The sequence below is a fragment of the Triturus cristatus genome, chromosome 2_2, assembly GCF_964204655.1.
Source record: "Triturus cristatus chromosome 2_2, aTriCri1.1, whole genome shotgun sequence".
NCBI classification, from domain to species: Eukaryota; Metazoa; Chordata; class Amphibia; order Caudata; family Salamandridae; genus Triturus; species Triturus cristatus.
The window spans coordinates 372086864-372108069 of NC_140582.1; positions in this window are offsets into that span (position 1 = coordinate 372086864).

Sequence of the window (21206 nt, forward strand, 5' to 3'; positions counted from 1 at the left end):
ACATGCAGAACCTAATTAAGGGAGATGACTGTTCTTAATGGGACTACAAGTCCCAGCACGCTCAAAATGAAATCGCACTCAGCGGAAATAAAGTGCGCGCAGAACTTCCTGTTTGACATCCTGGCAGTATGACCTTTGAAAAAGAGAGTGAATCTTGAAACGCGTCAGGTCTTATCAATTGTAACCCAGGAAAAATAAAGCAAGGTGCCTGAAGAGAAAACCGGATTGTTCGTCTTCTGTTGTGTGCGCTCCTAATGCTTACGGGCAATTGCTTTTCCACATACCTGCACGGCAGCCCTTGCCGTGGGGAGCGGCACCATCCATGGAAGTCAAGGAGGCTGCAGAGTGGGAACACAATCCGGACTCGTGTAAGCAGCACAGAAAACGAGGCGACGTACTTGCTCTATAATACTGGGGTCCACTCAGGGCTTTTTAATCTGCAATACAGGAATGGACATGCAGAACCTAATTAAGGGAGATGACTGTTCTTAACGGGACTACAAGTCCCAGCACGCTCAAAATGAAATCGCACTCAGCGGAAATAAAGTGCGCGCAGAACTTCCTGTTTGACATCCTGGCAGTATGACCTTTGAAAAAGAGAGTGAATCTTGAAACGCGTCAGGTCTTATCAATTGTAACCCAGAAAAATAAAGCAAGGTGCCTGAAGAGAAAACCGGATGGTTCGTCTTCTGTTGTGTGCGCTCCTAATGCTTACGGGCAATTGCTTTTCCACATACCTGCACGGCAGCCCTTGCCGTGGGGAGCGGCACCATCCATGGAAGTCAAGGAGGCTGCAGAGTGGGAACACAATCCGGACTCGTGTAAGCAGCACAGAAAACGAGGCGACGTACTTGCTCTATAATACTGGGGTCCACTCAGGGCTTTTTAATCTGCAATACAGGAATGGACATGCAGAACCTAATTAAGGGAGATGACTGTTCTTAACGGGACTACAAGTCCCAGCACGCTCAAAATGAAATCGCACTCAGCGGAAATAAAGTGCGCGCAGAACTTCCTGTTTGACATCCTGGCAGTATGACCTTTGAAAAAGAGAGTGAATCTTGAAACACGTCAGGTCTTATCAATTGTAACCCAGGAAAAATAAAGCAAGGTGCCTGAAGAGAAAACCGGATGGTTCGTCTTCTGTTGTGTGCGCTCCTAATGCTTACGGGCAATTGCTTTTCCACATACCTGCACGGCAGGCCTTGCCGTGGGGAGCGGCACCATCCATGGAAGTCAGGAGGCTGCAGAGTGGGAACACAATCCGGACTCGTGTAAGCAGCACAGAAAACGAGGCGACGTACTTGCTCTATAATACTGGGGTCCACTCAGGGCTTTTTAATCTGCAATACAGGAATGGACATGCAGAACCTAATTAAGGGAGATGACTGTTCTTAACGGGACTACAAGTCCCAGCACGCTCAAAATGAAATCGCACTCAGCGGAAATAAAGTGCGCGCAGAACTTCCAGTTTGACATCCTGGCAGTATGACCTTTGAAAAAGAGAGTGAATCTTGAAACGCGTCCGGTCTTATCAATTGTAACCCAGGAAAAATAAAGCAAGGTGCCTGAAGAGAAAACCGGATGGTTCGTCTTCTGTTGTGTGCGCTCCTAATGCTTACGGGCAATTGCTTTTCCACATACCTGCACGGCAGCCCTTGCCGTGGGGAGCGGCACCATCCATGGAAGTCAAGGAGGCTGCAGAGTGGGAACACAATCCGGACTCGTGTAAGCAGCACAGAAAACGAGGCGACGTACTTGCTCTATAATACTGGGGTCCACTCAGGGCTTTTTAATCTGCAATACAGGAATGGACATGCAGAACCTAATTAAGGGAGATGACTGTTCTTAACGGGACTACAAGTCCCAGCACGCTCAAAATTAAATTGCACTCAGCGGAAATAAAGTGCGCGCAGAACTTCCTGTTTGACCTCCTGGCAGTATGACCTTTGAAAAAGAGAGTGAATCTTGAAACGCGTCAGGTCTTATCAATTGTAACCCAGGAAAAATAAAGCAAGGTGCCTGAAGAGAAAACCGGATGGTTCGTCTTCTGTTGTGTGTGCTCCTAATGCTTACGGGCAATTGCTTTTCCACATACCTGCACGCCAGCCCTTGCCGTGGGGAGCGGCACCATCCATGGAAGTCAAGGAGGCTGCAGAGTGGGAACACAATCCGGACTCGTGTAAGCAGCACAGAAAACGAGGCGACGTACTAGCTCTATAATACTGGGGTCCACTCAGGGCTTTTTAATCTGCAATACAGGAATGGACATGCAGAACCTAATTAAGGGAGATGACTGTTCTTAACGGGACTACAAGTCCCAGCACGCTCAAAATGAAATCGCACTCAGCGGAAATAAAGTGCGCGCAGAACTTCCTGTTTGACATCCTGGCAGTATGACCTTTGAAAAAGAGAGTGAATCTTGAAACGCGTCAGGTCTTATAAATTGTAACCCAGGAAAAATAAAGCAAGGTGCCTGAAGAGAAAACCGTATGGTTCGTCTTCTGTTGTGTGCGCTCCTAATGCTTACGGGCAATTGCTTTTCCACATACCTGCACGGCAGCCCTTGCCGTGGGGAGCGGCACCATCCATGGAAGTCAAGGAGGCTGCAGAGTGGGAACACAATCCGGACTCGTGTAAGCAGCACAGAAAACGAGGCGACGTACTTGCTCTATAATACTGGGGTCCACTCAGGGCTTTTTAATCTGCAATACAGGAATGGACATGCAGAACCTAATTAAGGGAGATGACTGTTCTTAACGGGACTACAAGTCCCAGCAAGCTCAAAATGAAATCGCACTCAGCGGAAATAAAGTGCGCGCAGAACTTCCTGTTTGACATCCTGGCAGTATGACCTTTGAAAAAGAGAGTGAATCTTGAAACGCGTCAGGTCTTATCAATTGTAACCCAGGAAAAATAAAGCAAGGTGCCTGAAGAGAAAACCGGATGGTTCGTCTTCTGTTGTGTGCGCTCCTAATGCTTACGGGCAATTGCTTTTCCACATACCTGCACGCCAGCCCTTGCCGTGGGGAGCGGCACCATCCATGGAAGTCAAGGAGGCTGCAGAGTGGGAACACAATCCGGACTCGTGTAAGCAGCACAGAAAACGAGGCGACGTACTAGCTCTATAATACTGGGGTCCACTCAGGGCTTTTTAATCTGCAATACAGGAATGGACATGCAGAACCTAATTAAGGGAGATGACTGTTCTTAACGGGACTACAAGTCCCAGCACGCTCAAAATGAAATCGCACTCAGCGGAAATAAAGTGCGCGCAGAACTTCCTGTTTGACATCCTGGCAGTATGACCTTTGAAAAAGAGAGTGAATCTTGAAACGCGTCAGGTCTTATCAATTGTAACCCAGGAAAAATAAAGCAAGGTGCCTGAAGAGAAAACCGGATGGTTCGTCTTCTGTTGTGTGCGCTCCTAATGCTTACGGGCAATTGCTTTTCCACATACCTGCACGGCAGCCCTTGCCGTGGGGAGCGGCACCATCCATGGAAGTCAAGGAGGCTGCAGAGTGGGAACACAATCCGGACTCGTGTAAGCAGCACAGAAAACGAGGCGACGTACTTGCTCTATAATACTGGGGTCCACTCAGGGCTTTTTAATCTGCAATACAGGAATGGACATGCAGAACCTAATTAAGGGAGATGACTGTTCTTAACGGGACTACAAGTCCCAGCAAGCTCAAAATGAAATCGCACTCAGCGGAAATAAAGTGCGCGCAGAACTTCCTGTTTGACATCCTGGCAGTATGACCTTTGAAAAAGAGAGTGAATCTTGAAACGCGTCAGGTCTTATCAATTGTAACCCAGGAAAAATAAAGCAAGGTGCCTGAAGAGAAAACCGGATGGTTCGTCTTCTGTTGTGTGCGCTCCTAATGCTTACGGGCAATTGCTTTTCCACATACCTGCACGGCAGCCCTTGCCGTGGGGAGCGGCACCATCCATGGAAGTCAAGGAGGCTGCAGAGTGGGAACACAATCCGGACTCGTGTAAGCAGCACAGAAAACGAGGCGACGTACTTGCTCTATAATACTGGGGTCCACTCAGGGCTTTTTAATCTGCAATACAGGAATGGACATGCAGAACCTAATTAAGGGAGATGACTGTTCTTAACGGGACTACAAGTCCCAGCACGCTCAAAATGAAATCGCACTCAGCGGAAATAAAGTGCGCGCAGAACTTCCTGTTTGACATCCTGGCAGTATGACCTTTGAAAAAGAGAGTGAATCTTGAAACGCGTCAGGTCTTATCAATTGTAACCCAGGAAAAATAAAGCAAGGTGCCTGAAGAGAAAACCGGATGGTTCGTCTTCTGTTGTGTGCGCTCCTAATGCTTACGGGCAATTGCTTTTCCATATAGATATATATATATATATATATATATATATATATATATATATATATATATATATATATATATATATCTATATCTATATCTATATTATCTACTGGCGGTCGCCAGTAGATAGTTATAGTTAGGACCGTGTTTCCATAGGAAATCTGAAAATTCAATTTTGAATAACTTTGGCGCCGTTTGATGAATCTTCGCAAAATTTTCAAAACTAATGGGGCGCTCCGCTCAGCTCCTACCCTGAAAGTCTCGGGGGGATTCGTCAAGCGGGGGCCGAGAAAAAAGGGGGTCCCAAAACGCGTTTTCCCCATTCATTTTCCCATAGGACCTTTAGTCGAAGATACAGCCCGAACGGCTGAACAGAATTACTTGAAATTTTGCAGAGAGGTAGTCCTCAGGTCAGGGATGTGCCTTTTGCATATATGGAGTCAATCTGTTCAGTAGTTCCTGAGAAAATTGCAGTTAAAAGCACATACATATCTATAGCCGCGCACCGTGCGCGCACCGTGCGAGCACCCTAACGTGCGCGAGCGTAATTCTTTTTTTTTTTTTTTTTTTGTTTTCCAAAACCTTTATTATTCCATCGAAGAGTACACTGCTATTCAGCCAACAACCCGGAGGCAGGCAGCTAGTTTGCGAGGCGGTACTCCGCCCAAGCATTTGAGGTCGTACATTTGAACAGCAATACAATATTTTGCAATGAACCAAACAAAACAAAACTAACAGAGAGCCAGAGTCGAAAGGAAGCAAACAATGAATAGTCGAAATGTCATAATCACACCTCCACGCTGCGCCCACAGCCCACCCAGTCAACGCAATCGACTGACAACCCCCCACAGAAAGCGAGCCCCAAATCCCAGATCACTTATGTCAGGCGGATCACCACGTACAGCGCACCACAGTCAAACTCCAACCTCGCCACGTCGCCAAAGTCACAATCAGACCCCCTAGTCATCTTCCAACGCTGTCGTCCTAGCCAACCAATCCACCAGTGGCTGCCATATATCTACAGGCCTCGAGCGCTGTGGCAGCTGGTCCCAGTATGAGGTCAGCTGTTCCCTACAGTACACCGCCGCTCTTATCCAGGCCGCCACTTTCGGCGGCATCGTCTTCTTCCAGTGTAGCGCCACTTGACGCTTAGCAAGTAATAGCAAAAGGGCCACAAGCCTACGTGACGCCTTAGGCACATTTCTAACGAATCCCAAGAGGGCCACAAGTGGGTCCGGCTCCAGTTCCACCCCCACAATCTGCCTTACGGTATTGAAGACTGCAATCCAGAAGTCGCGTATGGGACCACACACCCATACGAGGTGATAGAACGTGGCCTCCTTCTCACCGCATCTCCAACAGTTCGCATCAGACCGTAGTCCCATTCTACACAGTTGTATGGGCGTACGGTAAGTCCGGTGCAGATAGTTGAAGTGCACCAACCACAGCCTATAATTAGGGGATAGGTTTTCAAGTTGGGAGCAACAGTACTCCCACTGTTTCTCGGTAATAGATATACCCGCTTCATATTCCCACGAGGATCTAGAGTCAGTGTGCACAACCGGAGCTGTGTTTTGAGTAGCTCTATAGATACGTGTGATCAGTTTGCGCGCGGAGGAATTCGAGAGTACGTCCTCCAAGGCCGCAAGCGTCGGCGGAGCATCTGGAAACATAGGGTACATGCCCTTGCAGGCAGAGCGCAGTTGATAGTAGAGAAGAAGCTCCGAGGCCGTCGGTTCCGGCGCTGCCGCCATATCCCGCACTGCAAGGAAGGTATCGTCCGGGTACAAGTATCCCGCCACATTCAGGCCGCAGGCCTGCGCCCGCCGCACCACCGCCGCGTCCGTCAATGGCCCCAATAGTGGATTATCCGCAAGGGGCATACTCGGCGCATATAAATCATCAACGCCCGCACGTTTGGCAATGCTTGACCAGGCCCAGCGTACCATTTCAACAGTATCAATGTCATTCCGGGAGCGTCTGTATCTCTGATACACCGCTGCATGAAGGGGGCAGGGGGCCGCAACGTCCATCTCGATAGCCACGTGCGGCTGGTAAGGGATCGGGTGATGCCAGTAGTGCAGGTATTGGGCCTGAGCACTGTACGCATATAGCTCCATGTCCGGGGCCGCGAGTCCTCCCTGACGGAAGGGGAGTGTGAGGAGGTTCCAAGCCACTCTGGGCTGCTTACCCGCCCAGACCAGTTCAATCAAGGTGGAGCGGATCCGGCGGAAGAACGACTTAGTGAGTGGCACGGGGATGTTTACGAATAAGTAAAGAAACTTAGGAACGACCACCATTTTAGCAATTGCTATGCGGCCCATCAGAGATAGCGGCAGCGCCTTCCAGCGCCTCACCTTACACTCCAGCCATTCCACGGCCACCCCAAAATTGGCCAGCCATATGTCCTGCACCGATCGGCTAAACCGTATGCCCAGGTATTTAATCTCATCAGTGACCCAGTCAATCGGAAATTCCGTATGACATTGACTCGTACCGTCCGTCAGCGGGAACATCGCCGACTTCGACCAGTTGATATCGATACCTGTGAGGCCACTGTATCTTGTCACCTCACGCATCAGTGGGTCAAAGTTTTCCGATGGATTCAACATATATATGGTTATGTCGTCGGCGTACATAGACACCAGCAGGCCACGCGACGTGAAGCCGATACTGCGATGAGTGTGATGTTGGTGCAAACGGGCCACCAGCAGCTCCGTCGCAATGGCGAACAGCAAGTGCGACAAGGGGCAGCCCTGCCGAGTCCCTCTGGTTATGGGGATCGGGGCAGACGTCTGACCATTAACCCGCACCCTAGCTGTCGGGTCATTATAGAGTATTCCAATACGCCTGGCAAAGGAGGGGCTGAAACCCATGCGAGTGAATAACGCCCGTAGGAATTTCCACTCTAATGAGTCGAACGCCTTAGTGGCGTCAATCAATGCGGCCGCAGCCTGCACCCTGGGATCCAAATAATGCAGGAGCCCAAACAGTACTCTCAGATTGTGGGAAGTGGACCTCCCCATTACAAATCCCGACTGATCGGACAACGCTATCTGTGGCAGCATAAATTTCAGACGGTCAGCGAGTAATTTCGCGTATATTTTGGCGTCAAGATTAATTAGCGAGAGTGGGCGATATGAGTCCGGGTTTACAGGATTTTTGCCAGGTTTAAGCAGCGTAATGATAAGGGCCTCTCGCATCGAGGTAGGGAGGATGCCCAGCTCCATCGCTTCCTCAAAAACTCTGTGTAATCGCGGGACAAGTAGGTCTGCATATTCCTTGTAGAAGGCCGCCGTCAGCCCGTCGGGGCCTGGTGTCTTGCTGAGTGACATAGCGGCTATCACCGCTCGAATGTCCTCCTGCGTGAAGGGTAGGTCCATATATTGCCGGGCATTATTACTGAACCACGCTAGTGCTATGGTGTCCAGGTAGTCACTAATAATAGTGTCGTCAGGTGTCACCTTAGAGGTATACAAGACCTTATAGTAATCTGTCATCACTGTCAGTATAGCCGGAGGGTCTCGAATCACTTCACCCCCTGACCCATGTAGCTCAAGAATATGCTCCGACCCACGTGGCGGGCGCAGCATGTTGGCTAGTGTTCGTCCAGCTCGATCACCCTCTCCATAACGTCTGGCCTGAGAATCTTTGGACAAGAACGCGACCTCCCTTTCCGCCTCCTCTTGATACTTGGTCAGTTTCGTCCGGAAGGCTGCGCTCGCCCCACCAGAAGGGGCCGCCATCATCGCAGCTTCAAGCTGGGCAAGTTCAGATTCCAACTTGCTCAGGGTATCTCTTATGGAGCGCAGAACCCCAATTTTTAGCGCCATGCAATGACCCCTGGTTACTGCCTTACAGGCCTCCCAGAGCACGCCAGGTGAATCTACTGAGCCCTCGTTAAGTGCGAAGTATTCCTCCAGTCTTTCCCGCAAAGAATCCTGGAAGACCTGGTCGCGCAGCGCACGGGAGGGGAACCTCCAACTAAACGGCTGAATGTACTGCGGCGGCGTGGATAGCGTCAAACACACCGGGGCATGATCAGAAAGAGACCGCGGCATGTGAGTCACCTCTAACACCGATGAGTGCAAATCTCTGGACAGCAGCCAGAAGTCCAATCTGGACCAGGCCGCACGATGGGCTGTAATACACGTACCGGCGCGGGCCTCAGGGTGCAGTGTCCTCCAGGAGTCCACCAGCCCTGCCTCCTGCATAATATAGCCAAGCGCCTCCGACGCCCTGGGGTGATGTTCCCGAGTTGTGCCCTGCCTATCTTTAGTATCTGACAGTACCACATTATAGTCACCTCCCCACAATATCGCTGCCGGTCCACAGGTCCGCACCCTATGCCACAATTCCTCGTAGAACTCTGGATTATCGTCATTCGGGCCATATACATTCACCAGAATCACTCTCGCGCCGCACAGCGAACCAACCAACAGAACATACCTGCCCCCTGTGTCCCTGATTTCCTCATGCGTCCTCCAGTGAAGCCCCTTTCTGATGAGTATCGCCACCCCTCTGGAGTAGTTAGAGTAGTGAGCGTGGACTACCTCACCCCATCGATTGTGCCTGAGCAGCTGCGCAGCATTGGCCGTCAGGTGCGTCTCTTGCAGAAGGCAAATGTCCGCACCTTTTCTAATTAGGAAGGCCTGTATCAGTCTCACTTTGCGTCTATCATTCATACCCCGTACATTCCAGGTAATACACTTTAATACACTTTATGCTATTCACAGCACCAGGTGTGTTAACAAAGTTCGGGCAAGCATCAGACATATACCTACCCCCCAGTCACCCGGCCACTTCATGCCGAAACGCAAAGCAAGCATTACCAGCCCAGCGGGTCTCAACATATGGGGGCGGCCATGCCTCAGCAATCTGTAAGCCCGCCGACAAGGTAGGGAACCTCCGCACGGCAACAAGCATTGAAATAAAACTCGATCAGGCCATGGACCTGTTCCTCGTTGCGTCACTACCTGCAACCCTTCTCTGATAGACAGCACACATCCCACCCGTCCATCTGGGCATCCTGCCCGGCAAATGCCAGAACACCTCTTGCTAGGTGACTGTCGACATGGCAGCGTACAGTGCACAATGTGCGATTCAATAGCAGTTTTCGCCTCCTCTGACCCAGCTCTGAAACTTAAATAGAACTCAACAAAATCCCCCAACCACAACCAAACCCCAACCCCACCCGCTCCAACCCCCCAATCAGGTTGTGCAATGACCTCCCAGGTCCCCCTCCCAACTACGACAACTGTAACTACAGTCCCTAGATGTGAACGGTGAATGGGAATCATCCCTTGGGGTACGCAGGTTGGCCACCCACAAGCCCTGTACACATGACAGGGCGATCGAGCGCGGGCCTAGTGTACCAGCTCTAGGACCCCCCCTCCCGATCCCGCAGTCCTACTTAGCTCCCTTCCAGCATCTGATATTGATCCTCCAGGGAATTCAACAGTCTCTATGGCCCAGCCCGGCGCGGACAGGCAATACCCAGCGACTTAACAAGAAGCATACATGAACAGTCATCAACATCACTTAGCCTGTCCCGCAGGTGCCTGGGTCTTTTGGTCCTTTACCAGTTGTTTGGCATATTTCAGAGCCGCCTTCGCGTCAACAAAGAAGGACGGTTTACCGGGACCTTGGACCCGGAGTTTTGCAGGGTAGATGAGGGAGTATTTGGTGCCCGCCTGTTGAAACAGTTTCTTCGCCGGCAAAAATTCCCTTCGAGCGGCCTGAACCTGCATCGTATAGTCCGGATATAATGCAATGTGGTTGCCCTTGTATTGCACGTCTGTCATGTCTCTTGCCATCCGTAAGATCCCGTCCCGGTCCCTATAATTTAAGATTCGTGCAATAATAGGCCGGGGCGGTGCACCTGGTTTAGGCCTGGGCCCCAATGATCTGTGAGCCCTCTCGACCAGGAACATCGAAGACAAACCCGACCCAAACAGATCCTTAAACATTTGTTCAACAAAAAGCTCCATGTTTGTTATGTCCGTCGTTTCCGCCACACCCGTGATGCGGACGTTGTTGCGCCTCGAGCGCGCTTCCAAATCCTCATTTTTCTGTTGTATGAGTGTCAGGATCTTATCCATGCCCCGCAGTTGGCCGGCAAGGCCGGTCTGATTTTCCTCCGTGTCGGCCACACGTGTTTCGAGCGATTCCACTCTTCCTTCTTGTTTGTCCATGCGAGACGTGATACCGTCCATGCGGGCCGCCAGCGCATCCATTTTGCCATCGATGCCATGTAAACTTGTTTTCAGTTCCTGAAACATGGCTTTAATGTCTACATCCTGAGCACCACTCCAGTCTGCTCGAGAAGACTCAGCCTCACGGTGGTCTGGGTCTGGGTCCGGCGGCTTCTGCTTGGACTTGTCGAAGGTGATTTTCGGCTGCCGCGTGTCCGGCTTGCCCATGGCTGCTCACCGGACGCCACCCGGCGCCGGTAGTGTGTGTGGGCAGCCGAGCCGCGATCTCCTCACACTGCACCAGTCGCCGCCAGTCGCCAACCACCAGCGTCTCGTCGAGGGCAGCATGGCGGTTAGGTAAGAGGGCTGTGCCCCCAGTGTCGGGGCACGCACCGGGCACAGAGAAGCGGACCAAGCGGGGGGAGTCACAGCACAGACCGTCGAATCAGGCCGATACTCGTGCAGCCATTCACTTTCCGCATCCCAGGTCAACGCCTCAACAGCACTGCAGTATGGCCGGGGCAGGCACGGCAGCCGACCACGTCTCTCCGATCGTCGCCCCGGAGCCTCCGACCATAGAACTCCGCCACACTACGGCGTCAGGGAAGATGGCCGCCACTGCAATTATCCGATCGGGCCTGCCACTGTTCACCGGTATGCACTCCAGGGGCAGGCGATAGAAAGGAACAAATCAGAGTCTCAGACCATGAGGTTCGGCAACACGTGCTCCCAGAGCAGGGCCCAGCAGCGCTCGCCGAGCGCAAGCATCGTGGCCCTTCGCGCCGTCCACGGCAGTCAGCTAGCTCCCAGAGCGCCGCAGAGCGTTCGGGTCTCTCCCCTAGACGCACCTCCAGTCCACTGTCAGTGTTCCCCCTCACCAGACGCCGCTGTCCCAGCCTCACTGTTTCAGCCGCAGGGGGTGAACATCCGGCGGGGCGCGCGTCTCCTGGGGCGATCGAACAGCCTCTGCCTCACCCCTCGGTCAGGTTTCGGGCCCTCCACACGCAAGGCCCCGGTTCTCGCGATTGTTGTAGGCCGCCGCATCTCCGTGCTTCCTGCGGGCCGCTCTCCGCCCACGCGTCTCCGACGGGGTCAGACCAGCCAGCGCACAGGGCGGACACCCTGGACTACCGTCTCGGGCAGGGAGGTCCGAGCCCGCACCCCAGTTCAGCAAATAATTGATGGATTTCTGTGCTCGATCGGCGGAGCTGCGGTTTCAGGCAGCCATTCTGCTCGGCAGCCAAGCCACGCCCCGCGCGAGCGTAATTCTGATTGGTGGTTACATGTTAGTTAACGTTCGAATCGGTCGAAATCAGGAAGTGTCGGCTGCCATTTTGTTTGTTTTCAGTGCGAGAGTGAAAAAGGAAGGTGGCGAACGTGAAAAGGGGGCAGGGTAGAGAGTTCCTGACCCCCTAACCTTTGTCAGGGGGTCCCTGAAGGACCCCGAAGGCAGAAAAAAAACATTTTAATTTTTTTTTTTTTTAAATCGCGGGGTTGCACGCACGGTGAAAAAACCCCCCCAAAAAAACCATTTTTAATACGTAGTTTATTGTAAGAAAAATATTTAAAAAAAAAATAATAATGCATACATAACTTAGCATTTAAAAAACCGTACAAATTCACTGAAAAAACCATAGGTTTCACACACGTTATAGTTAGGAATTAGCATTTAAAAAAACCTTGCAAATTCACTTAAAAAACCATAGGTTTCACACATGTTATAGTTAGGTGGATATTTCACTCGTAAAAAACCAATGAAATTTCCCCGTTATAGTTAGTTCAGATAACTATAACTTGCGCGACCGCCACTCTATCACAAGGATGATGTCATCAGTGATGTCATGAGTGATGCCACTGACTATGTCATGAGTGATGTAATATGTGACGTCATGAGCAGGATTGCGGGCGCGCGAGTTATAGTTATCTGAACTAACTATAACGGGGGAATATATATACATATATCACTTAAAAAACCATAGGTTTCACACATGTTATAGTTAGCTGGACATTTCACTCGTAAAAAACCATTGAAATTCTCCCATTATAGTTAGTTCAGATAACTATAACTCGCGCGCCCGCAATCTAAAAATCAGGTTTATTTTCATCACTTCTTAAAATCGTCTAATTCAGAATAGTCTTAAGACTGATTGACCATTATGTAAAGGTATCAATACTTCATCAATATTTTATCATGTGGAATGCTATAGGTATGTGTATAAATCTTCAGTTTGATTCATACCACCTGGATGCTTAGTGTCAAGATTTAAAATGTACCTGGTTTCGAGTTGGCGCAATGCCCGAACCCGATCACCTCCTCTCTTTTTGTTTTGGATACAATCAATGAGAAAGTATCTCAAAAGGGTGGGATTCGGCAAAGTGACGCGCCACTGGGTAAGATTGATCCTGGTTTTTAATCGCCCTAAGGTGCTGGAGTACACGTTTGTGGCCTTGTAATATCGTGCTTCCTACATAACGAAGGTCACATGGGCACTCCAGCACATAGACCACATGGGTCATTTTGCAAGATAGCGATTTCTTGATAGGGTTCTCAACTGGATTGAAAGGAGTTTTGTAGGCAGTAGTATTAACGCCATGTTGGCACGCCTTGCATGTCTTGCATTTAAAAAACCCCAAACGTTGACTCAACCAGGTACCTTTACCTACAACTTCTAAGTCATTGTATACCAAAGTGTCCTTCATGGAAGGTGACCTGCTGTAAGTTATGGTGGGCTTTTTGGGTAGTTCATGTCCAATTACTGGATCTCCTAGTAAAATGGGCCAATTTCTATTGATGATTTTTTTGATGTCTTTACTTTGTTTATTCTACCCAAAAATGAATCTAAACGCCCCATCATTTTCATTCTTTGGTAGCTGACTTGCTTTGTTCATTTAAAAGTACTTCTCGACTGGTCTGATTGCTCTTATCTATAGCATTTGTTACACATTTAAGAGAGTAACCTCGTGCTAAAAATCTGTCTTTACTGGATGCCTGTGCTATCTCCAAATCTCTCTTACTGCTGCATATTCTTTTTAATCGTATCATCTCTCCGTACGGAATGCTTTGGATGAGATGATCCGGATGGGCACTGCTCGCATGAAGCACTGAGTTGCCTGCAGTAGGTTTCCTGTGCAATGTGGTGTGCATTTGGTCATTGCTAATGTACACCTCCACGTCCAGGAAATTGACCGATGTAGTACTAATTGAAGCAGTAAATTGGAGATTTAAGGTGTTAATATTCAGATTTTGGACAAACATCTCAGCATCACTCACCGAGCCGTGCCAGATTACAAAAAGGTCATCGATATATCTTAACCATTTAACAACATTAGTAGTCATAATGCTTGGAAATTCCTTGATGAGGACCAGCTCCTCCCACCATCCCATATGTAGGCAGGCGTAGCTTGGTGAGAAGCTGGCCCCCATCGCCACTCCCCGTTGTTGTTGGTAAATGACGTTCTCAAACATGAAAAGGTTATTGTACAAACAAAATTCCACCATATTGATCAACATAGTGTTATGTTGATCAAACTCCGGGCCTCTGTGGGAAAGGTAGTGGCCTAGTGCCCTGAGGCCATCTTGGTGCCTGATAGACGTGTACAGGGAGGTGACATCCAGTGTCATTAGCAGATAGTCTTCTTGCCATTTCACGTTCCTGATTTTCCCAAGGAAATCCCCTGTATGAAGGCAAATCTTTCACAAAATCCTGGAGAAAATAGTCAACATAGATAGATGTGTGTTCTAACATGCTGTTGCATGCCGAAATGATAGGTCTGCCAGGCGGCCTCATTGGATTCTTATGAACTTTGGGGATGAAGTACATGATCGGTGTAACCGGATGCTCATTCCTCAGATATTTGTATTCATCGCTTGTTATGAGGCCCGCATTCATCCATGCCACAAGCTTTGTGTTGAAACAATTATACATAATTTTTAAGTTCTGTTGGTCTACCCGATGGTAACACTCTTTGTCTCTTAGTTGCGACATGGCTTCTTCAATATAGGCCGGCCTGTCCCAAAGTACCAGATTGCCGCCTTTGTCTGAATTGCGAATGATTACGCTTTTATTCGCTTTCAGTTTGCCCATTAATTGATGGTATTGAATTTGTTGTTTATTGTCTCTCCTTTTGGTGTTGGCATTGTTTGTACAATGTAGTTTCTTCATGCTGATGATGACTTGTTCATTAAATACATCGATTGAATCCCGGATGTTTATGGGAGTGAAATTAGAACGAGGCTTAAACGGCGTTATCCATTTATGTTTTGCTACTTGGCTGCCAGAAGGTACATCACTTTGTGTCGAAACACTGCTTTCTTGAAGCAGATCTTGCATTGCCTGTAAAGCTGGTAGATCAGATGCCGATAACTCATAGGGTAAAGATTCCGATGTTCGACTGTCGGATGGCATTTTCTTGTTTGAATTCAAAGTAAGGAAGTGCTTTTTGAGTTTTAATTTCCTTATGCTCTTATACAGGTCTATTCTTGTAGCTGCATAATTCATAGAGCTTTCTGGACAGTAGGATAGTCCCAAGGACAGCAGTTGTTTTTCTGCAGCGTTCAATGTCACATCTGTTAAATTAATGATTGTCTGGCTATTGGTAACGTGATTGTGTTTTACCGTTTCCAATTCCGCCGAGGTTGTCCCCTTTGTTTCGACCTGCTGATTGTTTGCTGTGCGTTTTCGCTGGGCTTGCCTTCTTTCCCTGCGCTTCCTTGTTGAATTCCGGCTTGTCTTGTTTGGTTGCGTGGACGCAGGGTGTCCCTGCGTTCTGTAACTAAAAAATCCACTTCATCCACCAAAGAAATATTTGCTGGAACTGGGCTGAGCTAAGCTCTGAATTCGGTGTCGCTTCATTAGGTATGCTTATACTGGGTTGGTCTTTCTGCGGCCCACTCCCCGTTCCGCCGTATTTGGAAATGTTCAACTTGTCGTATTTCTTGGCAAATGTGAACACGCGGCCACATTCGTAATCCATGCGGTCGCGATGGAATTTAAACGCCTTTCTTTCCCTTATTTTTTCTTCATCTTTTTTTAGCCGTTTAGTCATTTCTTCTTTGAGTTTTTTAATTTCGTCTAGTTGACTGCTTGAACTTAGTTCCTCATTGAGTGCTTCTATTTCTGCCTGTAGTTTAACACGGTCCGTTTCAGCATATTTCACCAAAATAATGATACATTTTCTCGATGACTCCAAATTGGTTTCAGCCCATTCCTTCATCATGGACTTGTCTGGATTCTCATAGCTCGGGGCTAGGAGGATACGCAGTTCAGATAACTATAACTCGCGCGCCCGCAATCCACTGCTCATGACGTCACATATTACATCACTCATGACATGGTCAGTGGCATCACTTATGACATCACTGATGACTTCATCCTTGTGATAGAGTGGCGGTCGCGCGAGTTATAGTTATCTGAACTAACTATAACGGGAGAATTTCAATGGTTTTTTATGAGTGAAATGTCCAGCTAACTATAACATGTGTGAAACCTATGGTTTTTTAAGTGATTATATATATATATATGTATTACCTACTGGCAGTCGCCAGTAGGTATTTATAGTTGGGACCTATTTTCCATAGGAAATCCGCAACATTCTATTCCCAATAAGTCTGGCGCCGGTTGACGAATCTTCCTGAAATTTTCCAAGCTTTTGGCCAGCTCTGGTCCGCTCCTATCCAGAAAGTTTCATGGTGATTTATCAAGCGGGGGCTGAGAAAAAAGGGGGGTCCCAAAACGCGTTTTCCCCATGCAATTTCCCATAGGACCTGTTGACGCAGCTACAGCCCGGACTGCTGAACGGAATTACACCAAATTTGGCAAAGAGGTAGTCCTCAGTTCAGACTCGTGCCTTTTTCATAAATGGTGTAAATCCGTTCAGTAGTTCCTGAGAAAATTAGAGTAAAAAAATAGATATATCTATGGCCTCGGAGGATCCGCGCACCCTAAGCGCACCCTAAGCGCACCCTCCCCAAACCGAGCATGCACCCTCCCGATCACACGCTGAATGCTAATTGGCTGTCAAGTGTCTGTCTACATTCGAAACCTGGAACTGTTGGCAGCAATTTTGTGCCTCCGTAGAAGCAAGGCTGATTAAGTAAGGTAAATAATTGTGTGAAAGATGTAAATGGGGCAGGGTAGAAATACTCTGACCCTCTAGTGTTGCTTAGGGGGTCCCAGAAGGACCCCCTGGGGCTCCCTTTTTTTTTTTAAACGGCGAAATGCGCGCAGGGTGCGCGGTTCCTAAAGCGTTGGGTGCGCAGATCCCAAAAAAATGGAGAAAAAAAATTAAAAATAACGTTTTGAAAATATAGTTTAAAAAATATTTAAAAAAATATAAAACTATATTTTAAAACATTAACAATTTTTTTTTAAAAATCCAATAAAAACAAATATTTTTAAATTTTTAAAAGAATTAACTGAAAAAATAATTAAAAAAGGTGATAAAAAAGTATTTTAAAAAAACATAATTGAAGGAATTGACACACTGAAATTGAAAAATTTAGAAATTCAATGAAAATCATTAAACATCATAGCTTTAGAGAAAAATTAGAGATAGGAATTAGCTTTTAAAGAACCTTTGAAAGTCACTGAAAAAACCATAGGTTTCATGCATGTTATAGTTCGCAATTGGCATTTAAAAAACCTTAGAAATTCACTGAAAAAACGATAGGTTTCAGGGGTGTTATAGTTAGCTGGACATTTCCCCCGCAATGCACTGCTGATGATGTCACATATTACATCATTGATGACATGGTCAGTGACATAACTGATGACATCACTGATGACATCTCAAATGACATCACTGAACTAACTATTACGGGGGAATTTCTAGGGTTTTGTACAAGGGAAATGTCCAGCTAACTATAACACCCCTGAAACCTATGGTTTTTTCAGTGAATTTCAAAGGTATTTCAAAGGTTTTTCAAATGCCAATTCCTAACAATAACGTGCATGAAACCTATGGTTTTTTCAGTGAATATATATATATATATATATATATATATATTCACTGAAAAAACCATAGGTTTCAGGCCTGATATAGTTGGGAGTTAGCATTTAAAAAACATTAGAAATTCACTGAAAAAAAATAGGTTTTAGGGGTGTTATGGTTAGCTGGACATTTCACTCGAACAAAACCATTGAAATTCCTCCGATATAGTTAGTTGTACTAACTACATCTCGCGCGCCCGCAATCCACTGCTGATGATGTCACATATTATATCATTCATGACATGGTCAGAGACATCACTGATTACATCTCAAATGACATCACTGATGACATCACTGATGACATTATCCAGTGAATGTGGTTTGGTTCGTTATTTAAATATGTATCATATATATATATATATAGCAATTTGCATTGAAGAATGAGTGGATATATAAATATAAATATCTGGATGGAGGATTTAGTAACAGTGTGATTGACTGTTTACTTGACTAATTTATAGTATCTCACTAAATATATTGGATAGTGACTAAACTGTGTGAATATCTGTATCACTTTGTCAGTTGTTGTGTAAACTGCTGCACCAGTTGGTTACTAGCTACTTGAAAGTCTATATTATTTATTGATTCGTTAACTGAGTATTTGTATGGCAGAGTGAATGTGTGTGTGGTTCGGTGGGGTGGTGTGACTGCCCAAAGATGTGTGAATAGGTGATTCAGTAGGTATATGAAGTAAAAACTACATGTTATAACAGTTGTTTGGGTGAGTGAATATCTTTATGGGTGTGGTGATGAGCCAATATATGTCTCAATGGTACATGTCCAACAAACTAGGAGAATAAAAGCCAGTGTATGTGTCAGTTGTTGTATATAAATAAGTATACATATGACTCAGTGATTTTATGAGTGACTGTCGTTGGTGGAAGAAAGCCCTTTTGCACAGCCCCTGGGCACCCAGGACATGCACGCAGCACTTTGAAGTCGGTCCCTTGCAAACCCCTCATTACCGGCAGCAAGGTCACGCAACGCGGGACGCTTGCGGGCGCGGCCCGGGCGAAGACCGGGCCAAGACGGGCCCGTCTTAGCCCGTCATAGCCAGGAGTAGGCTGGGCTGGGCCACAGATCTTGATTTATTGAACCTTTGCCAATACCATTGTACCAGATAAGTACTTGTCATCTAGTAGCATATGACCCTCTGTTGGAGGTGTATGACCAAACGATCGCTGTTGAGTTTGATACTGTTTTGTTTTACTACCGTCCCCCTAACTTCTTTCTTAGGCACTTTATTACAATGGCGAAAAGAAAGGCCGTATGTTCTCAATCTAAGAAGCAGTCGAAACCTGGGGAGGGACCCTGTGTATCCATTTTAAATTATCTCACGGGAGCTATGGGAGCACTGGAGGAGCAAATTGTTTCAGTTGAAGAAGCAATCACTCGCGACAGCACGGCTGCGACAACTTTCTCAGAGGCCCCATTATTAAATCATAATAGGCAAGTAATAGACGAGTCCATTGTTGCTGTGAATGGGTGTGCGGTAGATATCTCTGATCATATTTCTTTCTCCGACCAGGATACCGAGTTCCAGCCACCCACCAAACGATCAAAAAACCCACTTTCCACCTCAGAGGTAGTGGCAGGACTAACATCTAAGGCCAAGGGGAAACACAGCAACAAGGGAACCCACAAACCCCTCCCCAAATTGAAAAAAGCGACTCGTGGCGCTGTATCAACTCCCACCAATGTCATACCACATTCTAACATAATGGCGATACAAACAAAGATTGAGGCACTAGACACGTTTCTGAGAGATTCTATCAGTAACATTACTGTAAGGCTAGGCGCGATCGAAGAAATAATATCTAAATATCCGAAACCTATGCCAACCATCGACGCGCCACCACTCATCCCTAGCGTACTTAAACCCCCTTCTAATTTAGGGAGCACTCAGTCGAACTTAAGTCAATTTGATAATAACGTACATTTCTCCCAGGGTGCTATTAAAAATCATTCATACTCCAGGCAAACTGTGGCTGATCGTCATGCTGATGATGATAATCAACATAATGCCACGTTACCTGTTAATCCTGTTTGGACCCCCTTAGCCACTGTTCTAGATCTACCACCTGCCGCTACGCCTTATACAATTATCCTAACCAACGTTCCAAAAGTAAGAGATGACTTACTTGAACACTGGCAGGTGTTGAGAAACAAGTCCTTAGCATGGTTGGGATCTAGGGTGGGCCATACTGATAGGTTGTTCATGGAGTTTAAGATGGCAAGAAGGGTGAGTTGGCTGGGAAGAGATACTAAAGCCTTTTCGGGAGATTGTGTGGTGTTGAACTTTAAGACCCCCCAATTTGTACGTTGGATATTGTGCAGCATGGATCAACACGCCTTGGCCTTTGGCAACATTGGCGTGGTCCCTTTAGGTTTCTTCTACAAGCCCAGCACCCAGTATTTAGGTACTCCAAACATAAATTATGGTTATAAATACTCCATTCAGACATATAATCGCTTTGAGCACCTACCTTCTTTAGAAGAGGTAGACTGACGCTTTAGCCCGGTGAACCCAGTGGGCAATATGGCTGAAGATCCGGGGGAAGGTCCACCCAATACGACTCAAGTTGCACCTAATCCTATGTATAATGAGGCGTCCTATGCCTCTAGGGTGATGAGTTCTTACAAGGCTTGTATCAGTCCATCTCCCTCTGGCGGTATCGATAGACTTAGCCCTGACCTCCTGATCCTTATAACTCCACCTAAGGATAATAATATGACCTTGGGAGCGGGGCCTACTATAGATCCTTATATCTCCACACATTCATCACCATCGCCATTAATCCTGGGCAACGGGAACAGGGGGAATAAATCAAAAATGGACCACAAAGGAATTCGAATTGTATATTGGAATGTCGCTGGACTAAAATCTAAGTTACATAATGGTTTGTGGCTGGACTTCATAGGGTCCTTTGATATTCTTTGTCTACAGGAAACCTGGCTATTAGATCCTGCCCATTTGGCCGGTTACCGTACCTTCTTTACCTCAGCGGTTCCGTCCCCCAGTGGTAGAGCAAAAGGAGGTCTCTGTACCTATATTTCAAACCTTGTGACCTATGATAAATGCAATTTCTTGGATAATCCCTACTATCAAGTTATCGATTTAAATTGTGATTTATCTGTGAATGTGGTTATTGTTAACTTTTATAATAACATCCCACAGCACCTCTTTTTCCTGTACTCTGAAATCTTTATTAGACGTTTTGGAGAGATACAATGATTCAATGGAAAAAGATGTGTTTATTTTATGGGGGGGTGTAATAAAGGATCTTTCCGCCTCCTGTATTGTAATGGAAGTTTATTGGCAGAATTAAGATGATAAGTACAGCACCAACTATCACACTTCCAGCTCCGCTTCTCTCCGCCTCCTCGAATGAGTCCCCACCGGCTCCTCACCCCATTCCATGACATCCCAACCATTCTAGATTGTAGACAGATTGCAGATTACAACGCATCCCCTTCCCAACAAATAATAACACACAAAACCAATAGGTTCATGCCAATTAAAACATAAGAAAATAATAACAAGAGATTACAAAGAAAATGACACAGCACACAATGTAGTTTCATACTATCGCTACAATATGGTTACCGCCCAGAAAATAGCCATAACCTTAATTCAAAACATAGTCTTGCAATTTAACTGGCACCCTCCTATTCC